The 9,417-nt window shown below is 32.6% G+C and overlaps 1 long non-coding RNA gene across 1 annotated transcript; it reads left to right on the forward strand.

The window, feature by feature from the left end:
• Nucleotides 1-5,503: 5,503 nt before the first annotated feature.
• On the forward strand, nt 5,504-8,819 carry LOC126727054 (uncharacterized). The gene is made up of 2 exons (XR_007656134.1): nt 5,504-8,122; nt 8,507-8,819. It is a non-coding gene; the product is annotated as an uncharacterized LOC126727054 (long non-coding RNA).
• The last annotated feature ends 598 nt before the right edge of the window (nt 8,820-9,417 follow it).

Raw genomic sequence — 9,417 nt, forward strand, 5'->3', positions numbered from 1 at the left:
TTGGTCATAAACATGAAGAGACACGTGTCCTAGTATGTCTACTAAAGGACATAGAAGAATTAGAATTCTCCTAAAATTGAGTTAAAAAGCTCAAAGCATTTAATAACTCTCCAAACAAAGGTGTAGTTCCTTGAGAAGGAACCTGTAACTATTTGGATGCTTGCTTATGAGGATACAACTTGAAGTAATTAGGACGAATGTATCTAGAAACACCACAATAGTGACAAACATGAGTAGTTTTTGAACTACTAGACTTCCTAGAGTGAGGTCTAACAAAGGATTTAGAATTAGCCAAATCAGTTTTAAATTTCACACTTTTATCACCTTTCTCAAATTGGGACACAAAGACAATCTTTGATCCATAAGTCGTGGAAGAGGAGAGGCTAGAGGAAACAGCATATCCTTAGCTAGTCTTATCAGAACTAGGCTTTTGCGCACTCAATACCTCATTAAGTTTTGTACTAGACATCCTCCCTATTTGAGTTCTAGCTTGACTAAGCTCATCCTCGAGATTCTTGACCTTCTCTTCCAATAAGGTGTTCTCCATAACAAGAGTCTCAACTAACCTTGTAGTCTCATTTAGTTTGACTACCAGTTCAACTTTTTTAGTTTTTAGCTCATTAAGCTCTTTTCTACAAAGATGAAAAGTCTTTTCAGATTTTATAAATTCGGTGCATAGCTTATCATAGGCTTTTTGAAGGGTCAACTTCTTGGGTACTTCATCATATGAAGAATCCCCATTATTACTAGCACTCTCCATAATCATCTTATCGGTTGTCGCAGCAAAAGCCATAAAATGACCACATTCATCCACATACTCATTAGAAGAGTCATTCTCAGTGTCACTCAAGGTAGCAACCAACCATTTCCCTTTTGGTCTTTTCCTTCATAAGATAGTTTGAGAACTCTATCATCATATAACCAAAACCCTTACACTCATGGCACTAGATAAGGGGTTTCTCATTCTTGCTCTTCCTAAAGGATTTAGATTTCCTAGGAGGTTTTTCCTTATCCATTTTCCTATATTGAAGAAGCTTGATAATCTCATTAGCTATGAAGATTAGATCCTCATCCTCATCCTCATCATCATCATCATCATCATCATCATCTTCATCTTCATCTTCATCTTCTCTTTCATCTTCATCTTCAGAGTCATCAATCTCTTCCTATATACCCTTAAGAGCCAAGTTTCTACTCCTTCCACCTTTTCCCATTAAACCTAATCTCATCTCATAGGTTTGAAAGTTTCCTACAAGCTCAGTCAAAGGAATTTGATCAATGTCCTTCACATCTTCAATAGCAGTGACCTTGGCATAGAATCTTTTAGGTAAGGACCAAAGGATTTTCCTAAAAATTTTGGATTTTGCTATAGATTCTCCAAGGTTGATGATAGAATTCACAATATCCTTGAGTTTAGCATAGAACTCATCAAATGTCACATCCTCCTCCATCCTTATTTCTTCAAAACTACTAGTGAGTCTTTGAAGATTCACGGTCTTTACTGCCTTGGTACCTTCATAGGTGGTCTCAAGTGTTAGGGACATGTTTGATGTAATTAGTTAATCATTTGACAAAATGCACTTTACTTGTAATTAGGTAGATCTAGGATGAGTTTAGTACTTCAAGAAACAAGTGTTCAAGTTTAGTATTGAAACCATGCAAATCTGACCAAGAAACAAGTGAAGAATGTGCTACTCATTAAAGCTCGACAGAAGTCTCGATAGAATCCTTTCTATCGAGAATTACTGCTAAAGCTTGACACAAGCTATATCTGTCAAGAATTATGAAATCAGACTTTTCAGATCTAATTATACACATATCCTTGAGTATTTATGAAGGGTTTCTTTTCTCACAACCCTAGACATATATAAGGATTATTTTAAGAGCTGTCACAAGTGATGCAAAGTGATAACTCATGCATATTGTGACCAGAGACAGAAATTGCTCTAGTTCATCATATTCTTTGTAGAATCTACTGCATCTTTATGCCAAAGGTTTTGTGACCAAGGAGTTTCATGATCTTCACTGTTGATGAACTGAAGAACTATGTAGCCAACAATCTTCCTCAAGTTGGGTGTGTTAGTCACGTATTGGGATTCGTGCATCATTAATTAGTCACGTACTGAGATTCGTGCATTGAACAGAGAGATTGTTGTTACAATACAAGTCCAATTGGGTATTGGGTAAGGTTTCAATTGTAGGTTAGTATTAGGTACCGGGATTCCTTTTATTTGTAACTACTTGTGATTGATAATAGTGGATTCTCGAGAGTGGTGATCTTAAAATCAATCGGTGGGGTTTTGCCTTGGTGGTTTTTCCCATTCGTAAACAAATCACCTGTGTCAAATTTAATTTTCGTTGCATTTAGTTATTTGGTGATTTGTTTGTGCTACCACGCTATTACATGTTAAATTGACTTAATTAATTAACTTGGATAATTATTTAATTAATTTGCCGAAGGGGTCAATACATTTTTTGGCCTATCATCAAGAATGGTCCATGCTTCCTTGGCAACTTCTGTGGATGATATTTTCTTAAATTCCTTATTGGTCACCCCACAAAACAAAGCATTCAAGGCCCTATTGTTGAAATTTGCTGCTTTGATTATTGCTTCATCCCAATTCATCGACGCTTCTTTTGGCTTAATCCAGCGAACTTCAACAACTTGCCATACTTTTTTACCAAGAGTATGCAAAAAAACTTTCATATGAACTTTCCAGTACGTATAGTTAGTACCATCAAACAAAGGAGGAATCAAGAGAGATTATACATGATCCATGACAACAGGGGTTAAGGATCACACTCAAGAAATTAATCCAATCAGAGTGTACCCGCTCTAATATAGCTTGTTGGGAAATTTAAACCCCAATTGATAGAATTAACAAGTTTTAGACCCAAGTTGTTAATTAGATTTATTATGAATAGACCTTGTTAAAACAAACATTAATATCATGTCAAAATCATGCACAATGGAATAATAAATAAGACAAGATATGATGACTCAGGAAAACCAACGAAACAAACTAGTTTCACAGTAAAAACTTAGGGGGAAACCTTCATGAAAAGCAATTTAATATAGTAAAGAGAAGTTTTAGATCTAGTATAAAACTTTTGCCCTTAGAGTTTACAATCCCCATAGATGAACTCTTAATAGAGATCTTATATCGCTTCAAAATTTTTGAACTCTTCAATATATGAATGTCACCCTTAATGCACGAATCCCAATATGTGATTAACCAATGATGCACGGATCCTAATATGTGACTAACTCCAGCAACTTGAAGAAAGTTATTGGCTGCACAGTTTTTCACTTCATTAACAATGAAGATCAAGAAGTATTTGGTTACAAACCCTAAGGTGCAAAAGACGCAGTAACTTCTTGCAGAGAGAATAAGACATTAGGTCACTTTCTACATATATTCTTCATAATGACAGCTTTTAAAATAAGTCTTATATATGTCTAGAGTTGTGAGAAAATAGACCCTACACATACATGTCAGCATAAGCAAAAAATCAAATCTGAAAATTCTGATTTCGTAGATCTCGACAGATTCAACTTCTGTTGAGTTTTGTTCTTAAATCTCGATAGATACTAATTCTGTTGAGATATTTGTCGAGTTTTAATGAATAGCTCTTCTTCACTTGTTTTTTGGTCCAATCTTCATGGTTTTAACACTTGACTTGAACAACATATTTCTTGAAGTACTAAATCCATCCTTGATCTATCCAATTACAAGTAAAGTGCATTTTGTTAAAGGATTAGCCAATTTCATAAAATATATCCTTAACAATAAGGTATAGAATTACCTCTCTATCTTATAATATTTGAGCATGCTTAATGCTTGCAATTGTAATTTCCATCTATGCTAAACCACATTACACATTACAAATACGTAAATATGTGGGTAATTGGTTTTTATTGTAACATAAAATTAAACATGATTTTAGTATGTGAGAATATTGTGCTATCTATTAGTTGATTGATATACTTTTCGACTACTTGGGCATAGTACTTCTATAAAAAAATAATAATAAAATTATGTAACGTTGAGTAATATTCTCATAAATTGTGTAATTTTTTTTTAATGTAAAACTCTCTCTCTCTCCCCCCCCCCCCCCCCCAAAAAAAAAAAAAAAAAAAAATACAACATGCAAAACTTTTATTTTGCTTCCTTTTTTTTTAACCTCCGCCACCCCTTCCCTTTCTATTTACATTTTTACATTGGAAATTTGAACTGACTGATTAAAGGAAAAACTGTTAACATCAATTAAAAAAAAAAACCCTACTAAATGATAAGAGGCCCAAACCGCAAAGGCAACAGCAGGAAAGCATCATTTTAGCACCAAAAATAAAATAAAAAATAGCAAGAAAGCATCATTTTAGCAACCATGCATGTGAATAGAAAAGTGACTATGGTCTATTTGGATACCGCTTATTGCTGAAAACTAAAAATTGAAAACTGAAAATACTGTAACAAAATAATTTTTAAATATGTAAATAGTATCATAGGACCCAGTTTTAAAGTAAAATTTTAGTTTTTCGGTTCTTGCGGGTTCCGTGAACAATACACAAGACCCACTATTTAAAACATAAACACGTGATGGTTTTTAGCGCAATCCAAACTATCACTATGACAAGCCCAACCGAGAGTTGAATTTAACAACTAAACCGATGGGTCAGACGTGACTGCATCCTAAACCGCCATCTTGGACTTTTAGTCCAAAACTCATCCGTGGAAAAACGATGGGATGGGACTCACCTTTGTGTGATTGCCGCTACATGTGCAACGGCGATACCAAGTATTAGTTCTTATCCCCAAAAACAAAAAAAATTGTTATGTCTATTATAAGAACAATCATTTAAAATGGTCCTATCCAGTCTTCTCAATTGATAAAACATTGCCACTTATGAGGGTAATTCTGCTGGTGAATCTAATAATTTTTTATCCTTGTTCATGATTGAAAACTCTATTTTCTCTCTTTCTCTCTCTCTCTCTCTCTCTCTCTCTTATAATAATCATCTACTAATTCTTTAAAAAAAATCATATAATACATCACACACACTGACACTCACATATATATATATATATATATATATATAGACACATAACATAAGTACCATCTTTTTTTTTTTTTTTTTTTTTTTTTGTTGTTGATTATTTTCATCACTTACGGAAAGAACTTGAGGTATTCAACTAAATTTACGTGTGGTCCGGATGTAATTTGGAGAAAGTATTCAGAAGTCATTGTCGGTATAATTTATTTATTTTATTTTTTATTTTTTTTAAGTTTGGCCTTAAATAAAACTTTGCCTTATTTTATAGTTTCTTTTTTCGTATATTTTGTAATCAGGTCATTCTACGGTACCCATATATTTTTTTGGTGGGTACGGTACCTGCTAAAATCAGAACCATAGATTTTACTTGCTCTAATCCTAACTGTTATTTTATTTTAATGAAAAAGCTGCTACCGTTCAAGCGGGTTTAGTATAAAAGCCAAAAGAAAAAAAAAAAAAAAAGTTACACACTTTTTCATCTGAGCCCTGGACTCTCTTGCGTTCTCCTCTCTCAAACCGCTTCTCATCTCACTTGGGTGATCTCCGTCTCTGTCTCGTGGCTTTACTCACCAGTGAAGGTTTCTCAAAAAGATCAAAATCACTTTGATATAGTGGAACTGGAAGGTTAGGATCAAAACCCTAATTCCATAAAATATGCAAAATCTCTTAATTGCCATGTTTGTTTTGTTTCCCCAAATTCTTTGTTTGTTTTTTCGGAAGCAACACAGAAATCGAAGATGGTAGACATTGAGAGTTCATGTATTATCTACACTTTATAGGTTTGAACTGATTTGCTCTCTTCTTGTAGGTTTTTTCAGATGGCTAGTCATGTTTATTATATTTGGATTTTTTAGGACTGGAGTCAAATATGTTGATCATGTAGCAATTAAACTTTGCAAGCTCAATTTTGTGCTTGGCAATAACATTAATTACCTCTCCATTACAGAGGAAATATAATTATGGCTAATAGGATGGTTTTCTAATGGTCTATTAGGAGTACATATTTGTTAGTATTGTTATCTTTTTAGTATAATGCTTCTCCCCCCCTCTCTTCACATCGCCTTAAATCTAGTCACCATTATTGTAGCTGATTTGGCTGTATATAGTATGTTAGAGCCTCAGTTTGTTTTTTCCAAGTACAACTATAATTTTAGTCCTTATTTTTTAGAAGAGTAAATTTCATCTTAAATTGGGTTTGACTTCTAAATGGGAATTTATATACATATATATATATATATATATATTGCTAGGCCAGGGTTGTTCCCTTCAAGGGAATATATATAGTTCAGTTGGAGAAGTCATGCTTCAATGTAAAATTATGCTTCAGGCTATATTTGGTGCGACGTGCTTTTATGTTGGTCAATGAAATGAATTTCTTTGGGTAATGATTGTTTATTAAGAACCTACTTTAATATTTTGAATCTTATTTGATATAAATAGGTTTTTTTGGCTTGGACTTGTTGTCCATATATGCTATTGAATTCTTGATAATTAGGCAAGTGGCAAAACAATTGATGATTATGCATGAAGAATACTTGCATAGAAATCAATAGGTCTCAGCTGTAAGTTAAAAGATTTTTTCTCAAAGTAGAGAGGTAACCATAGTTATAACCATCAGACTAAAATATTCTTTACTTCATGTCTTTGCTATGCATCTTCTCATGTCATATGAAGCAACATTTCATTCTTTAAGGTTTCTTTTCGTTGAAAATTTAAAAAGTTTTGATGCTATGTTAGAAGATTCAAGTTACAATGTAAAATAAGAGGTTGAGACTGATTATGTTTTGAAAGTATTGAATTTCTTATGGAAACAAGGTCGATTGGGTTACACACATATTTTGCTGGTAAGTCCAACTTTTTTGATCTCTTAACAATTAATTACTTGTGTTTCTTGATTAATTGTCCTAGTTTAGTTGATGTGTTTTTCATCATCCTCTCATTCTTTTTTCTTTTTTTTTTTCCCTCTCTCTCTCTTTTTGTTGTATACAATTTTCATTAGACGACACTAGTATTTATAGAGGTAGAGAGTTAACATGCACTAAAGTTTCATATTGTTCAACCAATTTTTGGGTTCATTTTGATGATAGTAGGTTCTAAAATAAATTTGCTATAGGCCACCTTTAGTGCATAATTTGGTATATCCTATATATGTCACTATGAAACCTGCTTATTGGAAGACCAAAGTTAAGTTTTACTTTGTGTTTTTGTTCTTGCAAATAAACTAGTTATACTTTTTTTTTTTTTTTTAAGAAGAAAAAAGAAAAGGGGGCTAGTTATATTTGTCCTCTATGGCAGGAGAGGTAAGTTTGATTTTTTATTCTGCTATGTTGTTTATTGTTTGTGTGTGGGCTGCTGTAATATCCCAACAAACTGTAGTGTTAATTAATGAGGATTATGTACTTATTCAATCTTTGGAAATCTGATTTACTTATTTTTATACATAATTCCTTGAACTTATAAGATTCAGCTTTGAAGAGTGTGAATATTAATTTTCATGTGCTGATTGAAGCTAAGTCCTTGTTTTAAGTTTTAAGTTTAACCCTAAATGACTACACAAAATTGTAATTGCAATGACTGAGTTCTATGCTGCCTTATGGCTGCCCAGGGGTATTTTGGTTACTTAATTAAGAATGCTAATGCAAGTAAGAAAATCAAAGAATGGCTTGTTAATACTCTGCCATTTGGTTATTTAGAAAATGTCATTTTGGAAAAAATCATTTACTTTGCATTTGGTAGACAAGCTGTAAAAACCTAATGAATTATTAAACCCTTGCAATTGAATTGAATGTGTTTCCTTCGTTATATGATTGAACATGAACGTGAATATAATGATTTTTCTTTGGTTATGTGAATCATGTTTTTTGATATATGTATCTTGTGTTTTGGGAACCTCTTTGAGGTAGGATTAGAATTTCCTTTATTTTGAGAGCTAGGTTTTAGAGATGTATGTATAAGTTTATGCTAAGGTAGAATTAATAGTAATAAGCTTTGATATTTGGTATAGGTATTACCAGCGTCCAAGTCTGAGCTCCTTCGACCTTAGGCTCTTGATTTCTCTGCTTTTAGGTAAGGGATAAGTGATATGAGCATTTGGTAAGTCATGAGGTTATTTTAAAAAGATTATTATGCACTAAAAGGTTTTGAATAGAGATATTCCATACAATCATGTTTTAGACAAAGATATGTTTGTTATGCTTACAAAATCTAAAGTATATAAAATAATATGCATGAAATTAAAAGATGTTCTCCTATCTGAATATCCATAAAATGAAATATGTTTGTTATGCTTACAAAATCTAAAGTATATAAAATAATATGCATGAAATTAAAAGATGTTCTCCTATCTGAATGTCCATAAAATGAAATGCTTTGGTTTACATGCATTCTTATTAAATTCTCATGTAACTTACCCTTATCGAGCTATTTAGCTCACCCCTTCTACTTTTTCAGTCAACAAGTTTTATTCTGGAGCAAAGGGAGCCTTAGTCGAGTTTTGGGAGGAACTAGTTTTAGCTTTAAAAGAATTGCCCCTGTTTTGAAAGTTTGATGCTTAGCTTTGTAGTATTGTGTATTTTAGGATCTAATGAAAGTTGTGTACTTTAATATATTAAGAGATGTATTATGTGAAATTCTGAAATTGAATGACTGGTGGATTAAGTTATCCCTTGGAGTACAATGTAGATGCTTTGAATATTAAGTGAAAAATTATATATTAAAGTAAAGAAATAACAATGAAAAGAAAGAGGAAAGCTTTTGTTTAAAAGTGTAGTTGGTTCTTGTTAATATCAGGTTCAAGCTTGATATTATTATGCTGGTCATGGTCGCAAATCCAGGTATTGGGTTTGGGTCGTGACAGCTGCTCTTACTTCATGCACCTTTTTTCAAGTTTAGTATCAGTCAAATCAACTTCTAGTCAAAAAAAAAAAAAAAAGAATATGTTGTTGCTAAACATCAAAATTTGTTGAGTTCTTCCAATTTTCTGTTTGTAGCAAGCCTTTTTCTTCTCCTTCTAAAGAGGCATCCAAATCAACCAAATTCCAACAGTAGTGTTTAGCAGTTTGAACTTTAAGAAATAAGCTTCTAGGGTTTAATGATTGCCCTGGTTGTTTTAATGAGTTGGCATGCTCTTTGCAAGGATAACTCTATCTAGGGTTTAAAAAGAAGGCATGGCAAGTGCTTGAAAAAATTTCTGATAGAATTTCAAATAGGGATTTCTCAATTCAATTAGTCATATGATAAATTCATATTTTGCAAGCCCAAGTTGTTACTAATAGCAAATTATTAGTTGGTTATGATGACAGATTTTTAGTTATCATTTTGTGAATTGGATTGTCAATGGCTTTTTCATTACCTCATGTATT

The sequence above is a fragment of the Quercus robur genome, chromosome 5, assembly GCF_932294415.1.
Source record: "Quercus robur chromosome 5, dhQueRobu3.1, whole genome shotgun sequence".
Classification (NCBI taxonomy): Eukaryota; Viridiplantae; Streptophyta; class Magnoliopsida; order Fagales; family Fagaceae; genus Quercus; species Quercus robur.